This window comes from Oryctolagus cuniculus, chromosome 5, assembly GCF_964237555.1.
Source record: "Oryctolagus cuniculus chromosome 5, mOryCun1.1, whole genome shotgun sequence".
NCBI classification, from domain to species: domain Eukaryota; kingdom Metazoa; phylum Chordata; class Mammalia; order Lagomorpha; family Leporidae; genus Oryctolagus; species Oryctolagus cuniculus.
The window spans coordinates 163,509,960-163,530,022 of record NC_091436.1 but is presented as its reverse complement, the minus strand read 5'-3'; the positions used below and the strand labels follow the sequence as shown (position 1 = coordinate 163,530,022).

The window sequence follows — 20,063 nt, the reverse complement described above, 5'->3', positions numbered from 1 at the left end:
GGGTTAGGGACTCGAGGATCTGAAACTGAAGACACCATGCATCTGCGCAGGGGGGGATAATCATGGCTCCCACTGAAGCCCCCTGGCCTCCTCCTGCATTACGCTTTCTGTGGTTGTCCCCAGGGACAGCTCTTCCGTTGCAGAAGAAATGCATCTGAAGCAGAGCAGTACCAGGAAAACGCTGAGGGGCACAGAAACTCTGGCGGAAAGTCACCACCGTGACGAAATGATCTCCGGTCCCAGCAGTCGTCATTGGGAAGCTGTCTCAGACATCGCTGGCCTCGGAGCAGGTGGGTTGTCACCTCGGTTCTGATGCTACTCAGCTGGGGAAATCGGAGCATGCCCTTTGCTCTCGGTAAGACAGAGGGGCTGACAAGCTGGCTTCCCAGATCTGCCAGCCAAGGGTGCAGGGAGGAAAAGTGGCCAAGCGCACTCAGTAGCCGTGACAGCCAGGCCGAGGCCCAGAGAGATCTCTTTCCGCCTTCTCCCATCCAGCAACGTCTCTGTCAGATTCCAGAGCCAGTTTTTGCAACACTAACTACCGGCTGTAACATCCAACCTTCCCTCAAAAACCCCTGACCCACCTAAAGACCAGTAAGTCACCCCATAATCTTTTTGGGAGGCCTGGTGGCCGGGCAGCCTATAATTTCCCCAACGAGGAGCACCCACCCCACAGAGCGCTCGGCTGCCCTGGGCGGGACAATTGCTGGTAGTTAGCAGACTCTGGGTCTGCTCGTCTCAGTGCACGGTTTTCCACGGCCACAGTTCACAGACTGTCTGGGCGTCCCATGCTGAGACGGAGTCCAGCCAGTATTACAGGTTTGCATAACGTTCGAGCCAGCCAACCAAACCCAGGGCCCTCCCACGCCTGTGCCCGGTGGAGGCCGCCCACAGGGGCCCTACACAGCACGAAAACCTTCACCGTGTACCTTCTGCCGTGGCCCGCTCACCGCTCACATAAGAAGTCCTTTCTCTTCCCGCCTGAGAGCTGTCTGAGTGTGGTTCACGCGCAATGCTGGTCAGCGTTAGCCACAGGGAGGGAAATTCTAAGGTATTAAAGTCGCCTTTTTATATGGTGGTGTGGGCACTGGAGGATAATAATAAACTCGTATTTGCAGGGTCAAACACCACAATATGTACCTCTCCCTAAAGAGTGGTTGCAAAATAGCCAATAGCTGCTCTAAATAGACTGTCTCAGGATGGCTAATAAGTAATAAGCCTCTTGCCTTTAAAATCAACAACAAAAAAAGAAGTGTATTATGCGTGTAGGTCTACACTGGGGGAGGAGCAGCAGGATAGGGTCAGGACTCAGTCCTTGTGCTCCACAGTATGCCCAACACAGCAGGGAGACAGGGCTCCCTGAGGTAGTGATAAAAGCAAACTCTACCAAGACAACACTGCCCAAACACGTAGCAGCAGAGAACTGCAGGATTTTAGATCTAGAAGGAACTTCTGTGTCCCTTGAAGTCCAGCGTGCTGGCCTTTGATTTGCAGTAACTTGCCCAAGGTCAAGGCAGGTAAAGCAGGAAATGCTCACGGGAATCTGGAGAGCTTAAGGATGTACAGTGGCCTTCAAGCCAGGAGTCCCGGATGTCAGCCCTGGCTCTGCCGCTGTGGGACCGGGGAGCAGTCCCTGCACCTCACAATGCAGGGAAGTTTTCTGCAAATAGGAGTGGCGGCCCTCACTCCCAGCGGTTGCTTTGGGGAGCAGAGGAGACAGCGCGTGGGACAGAACCTTGTGAATGTGAAAGGGCACTCGCTGAAGTGCATCAAGCAGTGACGAGAGGAAGAAGCGCTGTGGTTCAGGCTGGGATCCGGCCTAGAGGCTAAGATGCCGCATCAAAGTGCCTGTGTTCAAGTCCCAGCACAAGCTCCTGACGCCGGCTTTCTGCTAATGCAGACCCTGGGACGCAGTAGATAATGGCTCAAGTGACTGGGTTCCTGCCACCCACGTGGAAGACCTGGATTGAATTCCCAGATCCTGGCTTCAGCCTGGCCCAAACCACAATCATTGTAGGCATTTGAAGAGTGAGCCAGTGGATGGAAGCTCTTCTCCCTCTCTCTCTTTTTCTCTCTCCTCTCCCTCTCTGTTGTTCCCCTACTCCCGCTACCTCTCTGCTTCTCAAATAATGTTTAATAAAGAAAAGAAAGAAATGGATATTTCTTAAAGTGATACTGTTATAGGAATTGAGAAAGCCACTTGCTTTCCAAGTTGATCCACACCTCCATCTTGGAGCACAAAGTCATTGCTCCTGGAGTAATAATGACTCCAGATATTTATTTAAACCTTCCCTAGGGGGCTCACTGGGTTAATCCTCCGCCTGCGGCAACGGCATCCCATATGGGCACCGGGTTCTAGTCCTGGCTGCTCCTCTTCCAGGCCAGCTCTCTGCTGTGGCCCGGGAAGGCAGTGGAGGATGGCCCAAGTGCTTGGGTCCCTGTACCCGCATGGGAGACCAGGAGGAAGCACATGGCTCCTGGCTTCGGATCAGCGCGGTGCGCCAGCCGCAGTGGCCATTGGAGGGTGAACTGACAGAAAAGGAAGACCTTTCTCTCTGTCTTTCTCTCTCTCTCTCTCACTGTCTAACTCTATCGGTCAAATAATAAAATAAATTAAAAAAAAAATAAATAAATAACCGTCCCTAGGCATCAAGTGCATTTAATGTGGCCATTGAGTTGATTCTAAGGAAACTAGCAGGGCTCCAACCCTCGAAGCAGTCAGAGATGTCCCCAAGGCCACCAAGCAGACGCTGCACCCACATGGCCATGCTGTGTCTGGAAAAAACCTGCAGCCTGGCAGCGCAAGTGGCCCCCATGGTTGACTGGCGGACGACTCGTCAGGACCCAGGACCTGCTGCGCTCGCTTGAGGGTGGGGCCAGCTGTCCAGATTACAGACGCCCCTACTTCCCACTCAGGGCAACAGGAAGTGGGGCCAGACCCAGCTGTGCGATGGCTCCAGGCTCCTTCTGGCTGTCTCCTGTCAGTCGCTGCACTGGGACAAACCTCAGAGTCCTTCCGGGTCCCTGGCTCCCCATCCCATGGGGACCTGATAGAGAAGCAGAAACCCTACCCTGGAAGAAGAGAAACGCTCAGGATACCAAATCCCACATGGAACGCAGGGAAAAGAGATCCATTTGATCTGTCAGTCAAAAGCGCTGATGTTCCATTTGATCGGACAAGAATCTGCACAATGTGTGAATTCAGATCCTATCAGACTAGTTTCCCCCTGCAAAGGCAGCCACAGAGACCCCTCTGCTCCGTACTTCCCTGTGTTAAAGTGACAGCTATTTCTGGAAGGACTTGGGCTTTAAAGTGTTCACATGCATGGAGCCAGTGATGCCCTTATCAGAGCCGTTATCAGAAATTTGGACAAAGGTGCGGGAATGAGAAGGTTCGCCTTCACAGTTGTGAAGGATCAGTCCTGCATCGCAGCATTCACACTGCAGGAAACGTTCCAAACTGGCATTTGGTGATGTGATTAAGATAGAACTGGATTTTTTCTTTTTCTTTTTCTTTTTTTAAGATTTATTTATTTGAAAGGCAGAGTGACAGAGAGAAAGAGGGAGAAACAGAGAGAGAGAGAGAGAGAGAGAGAGAGATCATCCATCCACTGACTCACTCTCCAAATAGCCATAACAACCAGGGCTGGACCAGGCTGAAACCAAGATCAAGAACGCCATCTGGGTCTCCCTTGGGTGTGGCAGGAGCCCAAGGACTTGGGCCCTCATCCACTGCCTTCCCAGGTGCATTAGCAGGAAGCTAGGTGAGAAGTAGAGCAGCCAGGACTTGAACTGACATCCAACGTGGGAAGCAGGCGTCTCAAAGTGGCTCCTTAACCTGCTGTGCCAAAATGTTACATGTTGCCGTAATTTCCAGAAAACTGAGAAGCAGCCCAAATGTACATTGACAGCTGAATGGGAGACTTGGATGGAGCTCCCAGCTTCAGCCTGGACCTGGCTGTTACGGCCATTTGGGGAGTGGATCTGAGGATGGAAGATCTAAACCCCAGGGTCAGCTTGAGTTTGTACCATTGTAGTGCCTAATCATGGGGATTAAACTCCAGCAGGTGTTTCCAAAAAGGGGACAAGCTATACTCAAACCACTGCACTTGGCACTGATGTTGGGGTACAGCAAGTTAAGCTGCTGCTTTGAGCACCAGCATCCCATCTCAGAGGGCTGCTTCGGTTCGAGTCCCGGACGCTCCACTTCCAACCCAGCTTCCTGCTGATGCCTCCTGGGAAGCAGCAGGTGGTGCCTTAAGTATCTGGGGCCCTGCCACCTTCATGAGAGCCCAGGATGGAGTTCCTGCGGCTTCAGCCTGACACAGCCCTGGCTGTTGCAGCCGTCTGGGGCGTAAGTCAACAGATAGAAGATAGCTCTTGGCCGGCGCCGCGGCTCACTAGGCTAATCCTCCACCTTGCAGCGCCGGCACACCCAGTTCTAGTCCCGGTCGGGGCGCCGGATTCTGTCCCGGTTGCCCCTCTTCCAGGCCAGCTCTCTGCTGTGGCCAGGGAGTGCAGTGGAGGATGGCCCAGGTGCTTGGGCCCTGCACCCCATGGGAGACCAGGAGAAGTACCCGGCTCCTGCCTTCGGAGCAGCACGGTGCGCCGGCCACAGTGGCCATTAGAGGGTGAACCAACGGCATAGGAAGACCTTTCTCTCTGTCTCTCTCTCTCTCTCACTGTCCACTCTGCCTGTCAAAAAGAAAGAAAGAGAGAAAGAAAGAAGATATCTCCGTCTCTCTGCCTTTCTAGTAAATAAATAAATAAATCTTTACCAAAAAACCTCACAGTGCTGAGTTAGACCTTGTTTTTAAAAAATAATGGCATGAAATAGAAATTGAGGGTGGTATTACTTATCTGTGAGCTTTCTCTACGATGTCACAGCATTCCATGTAAATGTGTGGTAGTTCTTGGCAAAACACATCACACACCTTCCTGTCCCGTGATCTGTGAAAGTGCCCTGTACGTGTGCCCATTCACTTCTAGAGTGACCAGCCTTGGTGGGAGACGTGTTGTTTAAAACCAGCTGAGAGTGGCAGCAACACGTTGCGACTGCTTTTCACGGGCACAGACAGCAAGGAGAACTAAGGTGACACGCATCGAAGCACGATGCACGTGTGTTCATGGGTGACTCAGTCACCAATACTGAGGGCTCACTCTGAGTGGTTTTATTTTTATTTTTTTAAACTTCTTTTTTTTTAAGATTTTTATTTATTTATTTGAGAGGTAGAGTTACAGACAGTGAGAGGGAGAGACAGAGAGAAAGGTCTTCCTTCCGTTGGTTCACTCCCCAAATGGCCGCTACGGCCAGAGCTGCGCCAATCGGAAGCCAGGAGCCAGGAGCCAGGAGCTTCTTCCGGGTCTCCCACGTGGGTGCAGGGGCCCAAGCACTTGGGCCATCCTCCACTGCCTTCCCGGGCCATAGCAGAGAGCTGGACTGGAAGAGGAGCAGCTGAGACTAGAACCCGGCGCCCATATGGGATGCGGGTGCCGCAGGCAGAGGAGTAACCTACTGTGCCATGGCACCGGCCCCAAAAATATTATTTTCTTAATACTCGTGTATGAAAAAAAGTACTCATGCTATCATGTTTACATACATACTGATATGGCAATAGAATCTGATAATAACTCATGTGTATATTTTATAAAGAACACACAAACATTAACACACTGATTGGTTATAGCAAACAAAGTTGGGGAAACCCATTAGCAATAACTCTCATTTTCATTAAAGAGCAGGACTGTCTGAGAAGAATCAAACCAATTAGTACTATTCGTCTATATAGCAAAATAATATTTACAAAGGAAAGTTAGTGACTGTACTGATTTTATTACTTTTACTAAGCCATTTCATTTTTCTCATACACAATACACAGAAATAAACCATAACCTGGAGAAAAATGCACCCTCATTCACAGTAACAGGGGTCTGCCTCCTTCTGCATGGCTGGGCATACTGTACAGCAGGAGGCACTGGGCGCTTTGATTCAGATCCACTGAAGATGGACCCACCACTCTATTCTGTGACTGGGCTAACCCCACGGGAGCCACGGTACACTGAACTGTTTTGGTTGTATCCTCAGATCTCACTGAATGAGAAAGACCCTGCACAAGGAAATCCAACCGATCTACCTATATAACATACTTGTAGGCCCTTTCTTTAGTAGCAGGTGGGAAAGGGGGCCTTTTCTGCTATGGCACATATGGGCACCGGTTCTAGTCCAGCTCTCTGCTATGGCCTGGAAAACAACGGAAGATGGCCCAAGTCCTTGGGTCCTTGCACCCATGTGGGAGACCCGGAAGAAGCTCCTGGCTCTTGGCTCCTGGCTCCTGGCTCCTGGCTTCGGATCGGCGCAGCTCTGCCCGTTGCAGCCATCTGGGGAGTGAACCAGCGGATGGAAGACCTCTCTCTCTGTCTCTACCTCTCTCTGTAACTCTGTCTTTAAAATAAATAAAATAAATCTTTAAGGGGGGGGCTATTCTTGAGTACATGGATGAAAGTGTTACTGTCGTCTGAAGACTACCGGATTGACATTGTATTGATCCAGTGAAGAGAGGGTGCACATTGAAATCACTGGCAGATTGAGAAACTTCCACAACTTCTATCAACTCTTCCAACAGTGGTGCAGGCTCCTCTTCTAGGCTGATCTAATTTAATTGGCGTTTCTACTGGCTGTGAAACTCACCACCAAAGGTAGCTGCCTACTCTGAACAGCCTGGTAGGTGTTATAGTAGCAAATGCTACTCTCTCTCTCTTTTTTTTTTTTTTTTTTTTGGAAGTCCAAGTTTGCTCCCTTGGTCTGTGGCCAGGGCAGACGTGGCTATGAAGCCAGGTTTCAACGCATGCTCTAGGGCATTGTCATTGGCCGCTATAATAACAGGCACTCCGTCTCTGTGTGACACTCCAGTAGCATGGGCCCTCCAGCAACTTCTTATACAGGAATTGCTTTAGGGCATCCGCCCTGGTGAACCCCTTCCTCCCACTGAGTCAATGGCCACACCTGAGTTTCTGGGCCACCTGGTTCTCCTGCTGTCACTTCAGGCAAAGCTCAGACAGGTCCCGCTCATGCTACGTTCAGTGCAAATGCTCTCTTGTGGTAAAATACGCACAACATAAAATTTAGCGTCTTAGCTATTTGTAATCATGAAGTTCAGCGACGTCCATCACGGTCAAGCTGTTCTGCAACCGTCCCCACTATCCGGCTCCGGGACTTTCACATCTTCCCAGACTGGAACTTGACACCTCTCCCCAGCCCGTGGGAGCCACCGTTCTACCTTCTGCCTCCATGAAGCTGACTGTTCCATGGCTCTGGCTTATTCCAGGCAGCATAATGTCCTCCTCCATGTTGTGGCATGTGTCAGAATTCCCTTCCTGTGGCCGGCGCTGTGGTGTAGTGGGTAAAGTCACCGCCTGCAAAGCTAGCATCCCCTATGGGCACTGGTTCAAATCCCGGCTGCTCCACTTCCAATCCAGCTCTCTGCTATGGCCTGGGAAAGCAGTGGAAGATGGCCCAAGTCCTTGGGTCCCTGCACCCACATGGGAGACCCAGAAGAAGCTCCTGGCTCCTGGCTTTGGATGGGTACAGCTCTGGCCATTGTGGCCAGTTGGGGAGTGAACCAGCAGATGGAAGACCTCTCTCTCTCTCTCTCTCTCTCTCTCTCTCTCTCTTTCTCTTTGCCTTTGCCTCTGCCTCTCTGTAACTCTGCCTTTCAAATAAAATAAATAAATCTTTTTAAAAATAATAATTCCCTTCATTTGAAAGGTTGAGACATCCTGTTGTGTGCATAGACCGCACCTCGCTGCCCACTTGTCCGCCAGCGGACACTCAGGTGCATCAGTTCCGCCTTTTGGCCGCCGTGAATGGCACAGCCGTGAACCTGGGAAGGCAATATTCTGTGCACGTGTTCAGAACTGCTGTGCCATGTGTGTCCAGGAAAACAAAGCAGTGACCTCCATCTCGCTGGTACCAGGAAATCACTTATTTCATGGAATTGCAAAATGTCAGAGCAGGAAAAAATTATAAAATCATCATCTCTTCTTATTTATAGACAAGGAAACAGCCATGGAGTGACTTAACTGGCCCGGCTTATAAAACACTCAGTGCCTACGTTCAGGAGGAGGGAACCCCTCTCCCAGGCAAAACCATCCACCCAACTCGTCCCACCACATACCTCGCATTCCCCACCCTGGAGATGAAGGCACTGGCGCTTTTTCCAGGAATCTCCTAGTAAAATAAAAATAGCTGCAAGGGAAACTCATGGCTGACCCACAGCCCCTTGTCTTGAAAGACTGGTTTTGCACACAACAGTAAGCTTGGAGTGGGGAATCCTACGGGACAGGGGGTGCAAGCTGAACTCGGCAGGGAGGGCAGGAGGCAGTGGCAGGGGGCCTGTACCCTGGATACTCCACAGGGGCACAGTGGCCCCTGGGGGCAGGTGGTACCAGTGTTCGGACGCCGAGGACCCTCAAGATCAAGCTAGGAAAAGCTCAAGGCCAGCCTGGGCGACTCAGCAGCGTTCTCTCTGGGCAGCTCTGTTGTCCACGACTTCCACACAAGCACCATGGCTTGGGTGGGCAGGAAAGGTTGTGTTATACATTCTCAGCCCAGACGTGCCCTACTGAGGCGCTCACTTGGTTTCAGCAGTTGTCTGTCTCCCTAGCACCGGAGGAACACAGTGCTCTTGGATCGAGAGAACCCCAGCAGGACACAGCCCATCAGCTCAGGCCTCAGGTCCACAACGACAAGACGGCGCCCAAGGCCGGTGTGCTTTCCACGTCCAGTGCCGACGCTGTGCCGTGGTTCCACCCACGGCTGTGGAAGAACAAGGAGGTTTGAAAAGGGAATCCAAGCAGCCCACGGAAAGCACACATCTACATATATGTTTGATGATGACTACACGTGATGGATAGAGTCTTCGGCAATCCCTAAAATCAAGACCAATGAGAATGGAAACTCTGCTATTTGTTCAAACAATAGTAACGGGGCCAGTGCTGTGGTGTAGTGGGTTAAGCCGCCACCCACAGCACAGGCAACCCATATGGCTGCTCCACTTCCGATCCAGCTCCCTGCTGATGGCCTGGGAAAGCAGCAGCAGATGGCTCAAGTGCTTGGACCTCTGCATCCACGTGGGAGACCCGGAAGAAGCTCCTGGCTCCCGGCTTCAAACTGGCCCAGCTCCAGCCGTTGTGGAAATCTGGGGAGTTGAACCAGCAGATGAAAGACCTCTGTCTCTCCCCCTCTCTCTCTCTATAACTCTGACTTTCAAATAAAATAAATAAATCTTTAAAAATAATGGTAACAACAAGGTCTACATTTCCATCTGCTCAGGAGAGAAGCAGCTATGGAAATTAAGCAATTAAAATGAAGCCAGATCAGACAATAATTAAGGAGGCTTCCACACCTCAGCTATGCAGTTTATGAAACTAAGAATTGTCACTCTCTGGTGAGAATGTCCTGCTCTTGTGATGCGTTTAGCATCTGATAGAGCCCACGATAACAAAATGTGTGCACACCAAATTCACCTACACACTAAGAATTAAACAATTCCCCCATGCTGTGGTCATGATTGGCTTACGTCACCGCCAAGCTGACTGGGACAACACCGGTTCTCTTCCCTCACATGTCCCCATGCGCCAAGCTCACAGAACTCATTAACTTCCTCCCAGAGGTAGCCTTGGCCTCTGTCTCCCGCTGCCCAGCGGCAGCTCACCCCACACTGACAGAGTCCATGGCAGACCTGGCTCCGTGGATCCTGGGTCAGGATTGTCAGAGACACCAGCCAGGGCTGTCCTCTCCAGCACTGGTAAGCTCATTTTTCGTTTTCTCTTTAAAAAGATACATATGGGGGCCAGCGCTGTGGCGCAGGAGGTTAAGCCGCCATCTGCAATGCTGGCATCCCACATGGGCACTGGTTCGAGTCCCGGCTGCTCCACTTCTGATCCAGCTCTCTGCTGTGGACTGGAAAGCAGTAGGAGATGGCCCAAATGCTTGGGCCCCTGCACCCACATGGGAGACCAGAAGAAGCTCCTGGCTCCTGGCTTCCACCTGGCCCAGCCGTGGTGCAGCCATTTAGGGAGTGAACCAGCAGATGGAAGATCTCTCTCCCTCTCTCTCTCCCTGTCTCTTCCTCTCTCTGTAACCTCTGTTTTCCAAATAAATAATTTTTTTTTTAGAAAAAGGGGGGAAATAGACATTCGCTTAATTGGACTTACTTTCCTTAATTCCCCATTTCCCCGTGCCTTGTGGAAGTGCATTTCCCCACAGTGATAGAAGCCAAATATCCGGTACCTCATGCTATGTAAGCACTTCCATTGGCTCAATCCTAGCCCCACGCTTGTATATAAAAATAATGAGGCCGAAGGCTAAGGGTGACATTTCAGAAAATAAATGAGCAATCTAGACAGGTGAATGTTAGCATGAATTCTGACCTAAGGTTTTCCACTTCAGATCAGGAGCTCCGTTCTCAAAGGTTGTAGAATCACTTCACCGAAATCAGGTGGAGTGAAAACTGCTTTTGTGTCCATGGGTCTCCCAGCCAGCGATTGTTAAGCCGAGGCATTGTTCCCTCCCTCTCCTTACAGTGTCACTGAAGGGCAGCTTGATAAAAATCAGCCAGGCCAGTCTCTCCCCGAGAGGCCAAGGCTGCAGAGCGCTCTGTACTTTCTGGCCTGTCCTCACAGGGCCGGCCGACCACTGGCTCTCCCAGGAAGCCTCGCTGGCGCTGGCCCCGAGCACACAGGCGCAGACACGACGTGGCACCCGGTGGGGGCCGGCACAGTCTTGGCCTGGAAGAAAGGCTGCCTCCCGCCTCCAGAGGAGGAAGGAGTCCAGGGGACCCACACGCTTTCCTGGAGCCCCAGGGATAGCAGACGCTTCTCCAGAATCGCTCTCACCTCCCCTTCCTGGGCTGGGCGGGGAGCTTGCCCTACACTGAGAGAGCTGCAGGATTAGCAGCCCTGGGCCTGCGGGCTCGCGGTTACAAGCCTTTGAGAAGCTACTGCACCCAGGCTCCCTATAAGCACATCAGAGAAGAGGTTAAGCCAAGTTAGGGGTGGAGCAGTCAGCCAGGGAAGACAGCCTGGAGGAGGTGACCCAAACACCTGCATCCTTTCAGTAGGTATGGGCCGATCAGTTAGCGCACACCCAGCCCCGCTCTGAGTGCTGAGTTAGCACAGTGGACCAGACACACCTCCTCACGTTCCAGGGGACAGAGATGATAGAGAGTGGCCTGAAGCTGAGACCCCAGAGGGCTTTGCAAGAGGAGGGCAAGGCCTGAGCCCAGACCAAGCTTGGTGTGCTGCTGGAGCAGAGAGGGGAAGATTGGGCTGGAATTCAAGCGGCCAGGCCAGAGGGGAGGGGCTGGGGCCAGAGAGACAAGGGAGGGCCCGGCCCCGTAGGTGTTCAGGGGCAGGCACTTGACCCTGCCTAGGATGCCTGCATCCCTACTTCCCGGCACTCAGCTGATCGACTAAGCTCAGTCCATTATTGCCTCAACGTCTTTGGACTGAGTGCAAATCCCAGCTCTGCTCCTGATTCCAGCTCCCTGCTGGTGCACACCCCGGGAGGCAGCAGGTGACGGCTCCAGTACCTGGGTCCCTGGACTGAGTTCCTGAATTCTGCCTTCGGCCTGGCCCAGCCCCAGCCACCGAGGACATCTGAGGAGTGAAGCAGCACATGGGAGTCCTCTCTCTCTCTCTTTCAAATTAAAGGGGAAAAAGCAGAGTTTTAGATACTGTGGTTACAGGTTTGGATTTTATTGTACGCATCATGGAAAAATCATTAAAGGGTTTTTTAGTTGCTTTTTTTAAAAGATTTATTTGAAAGATGGAGAGAGACACAGAGAATCCTCCATCTGCTGGTCCACTCCCCAAATGGCCACAATGGCCAGGGCTGGACCAGGCCAAAGCCACGAGCTTCATCTGGGGCTCCCGCATGAATGCAGGGGCCCAAGGACTTGGATCATCTTCTGCTGCTTTCCCACGTCATAGCAGAGAGCTGGATTGGAAGTGGAGCAGCTGGGACTTGAACGGGCACCCATATAGGATGCCAGCACTACAGGTGGCAGCTTAACCTTCTATGCTATAGCACCTGCTCCATTAAAGGGTTTTAAGCCAGAGGATGACAAGATCAGATGTGCGTTTTAAAGGGACCGCCCCAGCAGTTTGGTCAGGTCAGGGCACGGGGAGGAAGAGAGGGGATGTGGGGAACACCAGGTACAAAGGCACTGAGACAGGTAGCGGGGGCCAGATTAGTGAGGGGCTCACACATCCCGCTGAGGCTCTCACAAGCCCGGCCAGGCGCAGGCTGCGGTGTGAGCTCCAAGCAGGGCTGACATGACGACGATCTTACTGAACTCATGGCTTTTGGATTGTGGGTGGGATTCAAGTAATGGATTCTCTAAGCAACAAGGGCCCAGTGTGTGGAATAAATTCTGTCTTTTTTTTTTTTTTTGACAGGCAGAGTTAGACAGTGAGAGAGAGAGAGACAGAGAGAAAGGTCTTCCTTCTTGCCGTTGGTTCACCCTCCAAGGCCGCTGCGGCCGGCGCACTGCGGCCGGCACACCGCGCTGATCCGATGGCAGGAGCCAGGTGCTTCTCCTGGTCTCCCATGCGGGTGCAGGGCCCAAGGACTTGGGCCATCCTCCACTGCACTCCCTGGCCACAGCAGAGAGCTGGCCTGGAAGAGGGGCAACCGGGACAGAATCCGGCTCCCCGACCGGGACTAGAACCTGGTATGCCGGCACTGCAAGGCAGAGGATTAACCTAGTGAGCCGCGGCGATGGCTAAATTCTGTCTTTAAGGACCCCAAGTCTGACTGTTTCTCAGAGTTCCTGAAAATGTACAAACTGTGTCCACATTCTTACACATGAAACGACGGTTTTCTCATTCTCTAAGGCTCAGGGAAGACAGGAAGAGGGGTGACTTTTCCAGCCCAGGGCGTGTGGATATAAAATACAGGTGCACATCAGAAATAGAGGTCCACTTCTTAAACACGTGAAGAATATCATTTCATAGATGTCGGCAGCTCTGGGACTCGGTTTCCAGTTTTCCTGTCTACATATCTCCTCTCACACAGGCTGGTTGGTAGGCTTAAATAGGTGAATCTAAGTCAGGTGTCTCCTCTTAGCCGGCTCCACCCGCCCAGCTGAGCAGCCCTGCCCACAGTTCCAGCCTTGCTGCTGCACACCGGACCGGGGGGGTCACCGCCACACCTGGGGTTGGGGGCCGGGGTGGAAATGCTTGCATGCTCCCTGGACCATTTCTCCCCTCAAGTGCTCTTGGGTCCTGCAGACCCCCCACTCCCTGGGCTGGCGTCCTGGGTCATTCTCCTCTGCCCCCAAGGCCTGCATGCTCACTCGCTCAGTCCCACTCGGTCTCTCCCTCCCGAGTCCCCTCCTTTCCCCGGCCACCTCCACTGCCCTGTTCCAGCTGACATTTGCCATCACCATTGCTAGTGCCTTCTGCTGGTCTCCTGGCCCCATACATTTACTTTCGATCTCTCCTTTTCCTCCCAAACCCCATCTCCAGGAAACTCCGTGCTGCTCAGGTCTGATTTTTCTCAACCTCCCACTCCAGCAGCTTTCTGTATCTACACTCATCCTGGGGTCTTCTCCAGTCCCACCCTGTTGCTGTGGATTCATTCTGAGAGGAGGAGTGTGGTGGGGGCAAGAGGTGTGGAGTCACCACACAGACCCCAGGAGTCAGGTGAAAGCAGGCCAGAGGTGAGCAGCCCACAGACTCGTTTATTTCCATTGGTGCAGCAGCTTATATAGCTGAGGCAGCCAATCCGGTCAAGGGGTGGTTTATGCCCTAACCAATCACAGCCTGTTACCAGGCAGTATCTGAAGCCATCCAATCACAGCCTGTTGCCAGGCAGGCTCCATTGCCATGTGGTTTCCAAAGCCATCCAATCACAGCCTGTTGCCAGGCAGGCTCCATTGCCAGGTGGGTTTCAAAGCCATTCCTGAGTAACTGATGCTCACTTGCCAGTGGCCATCTTAGCATGGTCTTCTCAATCCCCTCATCTAACCCTCTTGTCTCAGCTCCAGGTTCGTCTTCCTCACTGGTGCTTTCCCCTCCCCCAAACCACTGTCCAGCTCTGATTCCCGCGGGCAGTATCCCGTTTCATTGCCAAAAGCATCAGGAGTCTCACTGGGGCTGAGAAAATGTGCACCAGTTCCCAGCGCCTGTCAAACCCCAGACCTTCCTCTGCCATGGAAAAGACAACCAGGGATACCATGTATTTGACAGCACCCAGTGGATGAATGGCTCTCAGCTCCATATGACATAGAAGAAATTGGGCCCCCGGGGAAATAGGTACCAGCAGAGATCCGAGGTTGAAAGTAAGGACGTAATTAGTGCCCCAAGAGGGAGGTGCTAGGATGCTAAGTCCATGAATGACCGGCTGCTCAGAAAAAGGAGTCAGCAGAATGACTGGAAAAACGGAAGACACCATCGCGGAGCATAAACTCAGCCGACGCAGAGACTCGCGGGAAGGCGTCTGTGAAATGAAGACGGAGCTGATGCTCCCCGAATCCGAATCCAAACAGACTTACAGGGCGAGCTAGAAACTGAGACCCAGGGCAGGTGCACGAGTAGCAGGGGCAGGTGCATGAGTAGCGGGGGGCGGGTGTATGAGTAGCGGGGGCGGGTGCATGAGTAGTGGGGGCGGGTGTAGGAGTAGCCGCGGCAGCAGCACTGTCAGGAGTTCCAGAAGCTCGGGGTGGAGAGGACCCGGGAGAGAAAGGCAGAAATGGCAGAAATGGCAGGGGAACGTTTTCCAGGGGTGAAGGAAGATTCGCGTCTTTGCATGCGAGGGCTCAGCAGATCCTGTGCCAAAACAGTGACTACGTGGTAAAAGCTTGAAGCTCCGGAGAGAGAGGAGCGGTTTCAGCCTTCCAGGAGGGAAGTGAAGAGCAGATTACTGGGCCGGCATCGTGGCACAGCGGGTTCAGCCGCCACTTGTGATGCTGCACCCCATACCGGAGCACCAACGCCAGGCCCAGCTGCTCCGCTTCTGATCCGGCTCCCTGCTAAGGCACCCAGGAAAGCAGTGGAAGATGGCCCAAGTGCTTGGGCCCCTGCCACCCACGTGGGAGACCAGGATGAAGCTCCTGGCTCCTGGCTTCAGCCAGCCCAGACCTCATTGTTAAGACCATTTGAGAAGTGAACCAATAGATGGAAGATCTCTCTCTCTCTGACCCTCTGCTTTTCAAATAAATAAATAAATCTTCTTTTTTTTAAAAAAGACTGTCTTTAAGGGCATGAAAATAGATTTGTATTCTACGCCTCATAAATGAAGGTACATACTGCAAATTCTAAGGGTTAATTATTTTACAATTGGTTCTAAGTGTTAATTATTTTACATTCAGGCAAATTAGCATTGAAGTCATACAAGCAAAGTAAACACTTTCAAGCATACAAAGATTTGGAAAAGTTACCACTTAAACATTTTTTTTTCTGTAAGAATTATCTAAGACTCTACTTCAGCAAAACAAAATGAAGCTAAGAGAGATAGAAATATAAAATTCAAGAAAAGTAGCAATTAAAACAATAGTGAAACTATTATAGAGTACATAAAATCTAAATACGTACTCTCTAAAATGGTAGACAGTAGCACATGAGACTATTTTTTAAATTAATTAATTTATTTGAAAGAGTTCCAGAGAGAGAGGGAGGGAGGGGTCGTCCATGCACTGGTTCATTCCCCAAACGGCCCCGACAGCCCAGCCTGGGCCAGGCCAAAATCAGGAGCCTGGAACGCCCTCTGAGGCTCCCACGTGGTTTGCATGGGCCTAAGTACTTGGGCAGCTTCCACTGCTTTCCCAGGCACATTAGCAGGGAGCTAGATTGAAAGTGGAGCAGCTGGGACTTGAACGAGTAGCCATATGGGATGCTGCTGTTTTAAGCAGGCACATAGAATAGAATTGATTAGATTTGTGAGCTGGAAGGCCACGCCTTCACCACGCCCCTGTGTGACCTCATGCCCCTACCTGGCCACACCTGTCACCCACCGGCCAATCAAGTTAATTAACCACTCCCCTCTGGGGTGGACTAAAAGCCTGGAACATGGTACGCCCGCCCTTTTTCTTTTCTTTGGCATTTTGCCAGCATGGGGATCGCTGTGGCCCTGAGCCTCCAGGACGTGTGGCCTTTGGGCCACCCGCTCCATGCTTCCTGGCCTAGATGCTCCTCCACGTGGCTGGCCCCTGGTACTCGGTATGAACCCAGATTTCTCTCTTTTTAGATAGGGCCCTCACTCTCCTATGCAGCTTTCTTACTGAATAAAAGCTTAAAACGTACCACGTTGCCTCATTCATTTATGCCGGTATTCAGAATTCTTCCCTGAATATTAGGCAACAGCCCACACAGGCTTATAAATATTGGGAATTTATTAATAAGTGTGCAGTGATATCGTATGGCACCCCAAATTCCGATATCATTGGCATCAGCTTAACCTGCTGCAGCACGATGCCAGCTGCCACATGTGGCTAGTCTGGACTGAGCAGTATTAGGAGAATAAAACACACCCTTAGAAGAGCTGACTCAAGAAAACACAATGTAAATAATTTTTATAAAGAGTCTATGTTCAAACACTACTAATCTAGAGATTTTGTGTTAAATAGAGTATATTGTTAAATAAGGGGCCAGCGCTGTGGCATAGCAGGTAAAGCCACCGCCTGTGACGCTAGCATTCCTTATGGGCACCGGTTCCTGTCCAGGCTGCTCCTCTTCTGGTCCAGCTCCCTGCTAATGTGCCTGGGAAAGCAGCAGAAGATGGCCCAAGTCCTTGGGCCCTGCACCCATGCGGGAGTCCCAGGGAAGGCTCCCAGCTCCTGGCTTCAGCCTGTCTAAGCTCTGTTGAGACCATTTAGGGAGTGAACCTGCAGCAGATGGAAGATCAGTCTCTCTCTCTGCCTGTCCCGCTCCCCCTCCCTCTCTTTCTGTCTCCCTGCTGTAACTCTGCCTTCTGGTAGCTTTGGGATCCGCAAGGAGGGAAGGCCTACACTTCCGGGAATGGAGAGGCCAACTTCCGGGGAAGAAAGTCCTTGTCAAGGTCCCTGCGGGTGCCTAAAGGTCAACCAATGAGGATCAGACCTGCCTCAACCTTTAACCCCCACGCCCTGCCCTGAATCTATGAAAGGAGCTCTCCCAATCTCTGACGCGCGACTTCCCTGGCCCCCGCTCTGTTGCTCTGTTTGGACCGGGGAACCTCGCTCGGGAGCGGAACCCCAATTAAAGCCTGTGAATTAACTGATTCGTCTGCCTGGGAAGATTTGTTACGCGCCGGACACCTTGCACCTTCCAAGTGTATTTAAAAAGAACTTCAAAAAAATTAATTGCCCTTATTTCTTCTTGCCTTTTTTTAAATGTGGCTACTTGAAAAATTGAAATTACATATGCAGCTCGCATTTGTGGTTAGCGACATCCTTCAAACGAACAGTGCTGGTATAAGTTACTATGGATAATACGCCTATGAAGCTTAATGCAGTTGTTAAGAAATTACTCCCAAGCAAGCGACAAGTGTCTTTTTAAGACCAATAACCCAGCTGAAAGATGGGCAAAGCATTGGAGGACACCTTGCTCCAAGGAAGATGCACCAAGGACCGAGAACACGTGGAAAGGTGCTCACCGTCCTTGCCCAACAGGGACATGCAAATCAAAGGCGCCGTGATACCGCTCCTCGCCCACGCGCCATCATGCGATGCCCGGGAAACAAATACTGACGAGGAGAGGAGAAATCGGGATCCCGGAACAACTGCTGGGAGGAATGTAAAACGGCGCAAAGGCGATGCTAAATGGACGAAGCCTGTCCCAAAACACCACACAGGGAAGACACCTTGTGCACAGAATGTTCAATTAAACAAATCTGGAAAGAGATCGATTAGGAGCTGCCCAGGCCGGGGAGAGATGGGGAGTGACGAGTGACAGGCCTGAGCTTCCCTCCGGGGAGGGCGAAATGTCTACAACTGATGATGCGGAGATGGCCCCAGAATCAGACTGCAGGTGCAGCTGGGGACACGGTGTCCCCCCGCGTGCATTCTGCACACAGTGCGTGCTTATTGACATTTGGAGCATGTGTCTACATTACCTATATATAAAATATAAATATATATAAAATAAAAAATATATATAATAAAAAATATATAAAATATGTATATTACCTATATATATACCTATATATAAATAAATACATATAATACATGATAAAAGGGTTGTAACCACAGAATCAAGAAAATTCCAGCCGTGTGAAAGAACCGCATTTATATGTCCGCACCAGTACACATGTAAATCTAGATGAGAAGACAACATCAGTAGCAAACACTGGCTTTTATTTTTAATTTTTATTTTTTTAAAAATTGGATGATCTGGGCTGGCGCCGTGGCTCACTTGGTTAATCCTCCACCTGTGGTGCCGGCATCCCATATGGGCGCCGGATTCTGTCCCGGTTGCTCCTCTTCCAGTCCAGCTCTCTGCTGTGGCCCGGGAGTGCAGTGGAGGATGGCCCAGGTGCTTGGGCCCCTGCACCCGCATGAGAGATGAGGAGGAGGCACCTGGCTGCTGGCTTCGGATCGGCACAGCATGCCGGCTGTAGCAGCCATTTGGGGAGGGAACCAATGGAAGGAAGGCCTTTCTGTCTCTCTCACTGTCTATAACTCTACCTGTCAAATAAATTTTTTAAAAATGGATGCTTTAGGTAGCTTTTTTTTTAAAAAAAAAGATTTATTTATTTGTTTGAAAGTCAGAGTTACATAGAGAGCAGAGGCAGAGAGAGAGAGAGAGAGAGAGAGAGAGGTCTTTCATCCACTGCTGGTTCACTCCCCAACTGGCTGCAATGGCCGGAGCTGGGCCTATCTGAAGCCAGGAGCCAGGAGCTTCTTCCGGATCTCCCACACAGGTGCAGGGGCCCAAGGACTTGGGTCATCTTCTATTGCTTTCCCAGCCATAGCAGAGAGCTAGACTGGAAGAAGGGCAGCTGGGACTAGAACCGGCACCTATATGGGATGCCAGCGCTTCAGGCCAGGGCCTTAACCCGCTGCACCACTGCGCTGGCCCCTTGGCTTTTTAAAAAATAAAAAAAACTAGACCAGGGTAATGGCTAGATAAATAAATGGAAAATACAGCAAAATACACACCCTCCCTTCCCCCCAAAAAGAGCATCCGTAGTAGAGAGGTTTTCCTAATGAGTCTTTCCAATCCTTTGCAGACCAGGTACATCTTGCTTATAAATTGTTTCGGGACACAGGAAAATACCCCAGGCTTCCTTGTTTCGGGACACAGGAAAATACCCCAGGCTTCCTTGCTGGTTAATTAGGGATAAATGTCTGTTTCCCTCCCTCCCCGCCAACACCCCCCCCCCCCCCCCGACTCCGCCAAAAAAAGGATAATGAGGATACAAAATGAAAGGAAGGAGGGAGGGACCGAGAGAGAAAAGCAGAAGTTGTATACTCATTTGTTTGACCCACAACTGCTGTTGTCTCTCACTCATTTAAATTGGCTGAGTACTTCTCTTTGTTTGTTTGCCAACATTTGAAAACTGGAATGGCGGGCCCAATTGCAGTGCAGCGGGTTAAAACGCTGCTTGCAACACCGGCATCCTATATCAGAGGGCTGGTTTGAGTCCTGGCTGTGCCACTTCCCATGCAGCTCCCTACTAATGCACTTGGAAAGACAGTGGAAGATGCCCAAGTGCTTGGGCCCCATGTGGGAGACCTGGATGAAGCTCCTGGCTCCTGGCTTCAGCCTGACCCGATCCCAGCCATGGTGACCGTCTGGGGAACCAGCCAGCAGATGGAAGATCTCTGTGTGTGTCTTTGTCTCTCTCTCGCTCTCTGAACTCTGCTTTTCAAAATAAATAAATAAATCTTAACAAAAAAAAAAAAAAAAGAGGGGAAAGGTTGTTTCACATACAAATCAGGCTGGAATAAAACAAAGATAAAGCATTTATATCTTGAATTCCTATAAATCAATGACACTGATAACTAACATTTATTAGGCATTCACAAGTGTCAGGACCTTTATATACATTTTTCCACGAAAGAAAAAAAATCAACAACTTA

At 51.1% G+C, this 20,063-nt stretch overlaps 1 pseudogene; it reads right to left on the bottom strand.

Moving 5' to 3' along the window:
- Positions 1-6,478: 6,478 nt before the first annotated feature.
- On the bottom strand, positions 6,479-10,296 carry LOC138849889 (ragulator complex protein LAMTOR3-like; annotated as a pseudogene).
- Positions 10,297-20,063: the final 9,767 nt, after the last annotated feature.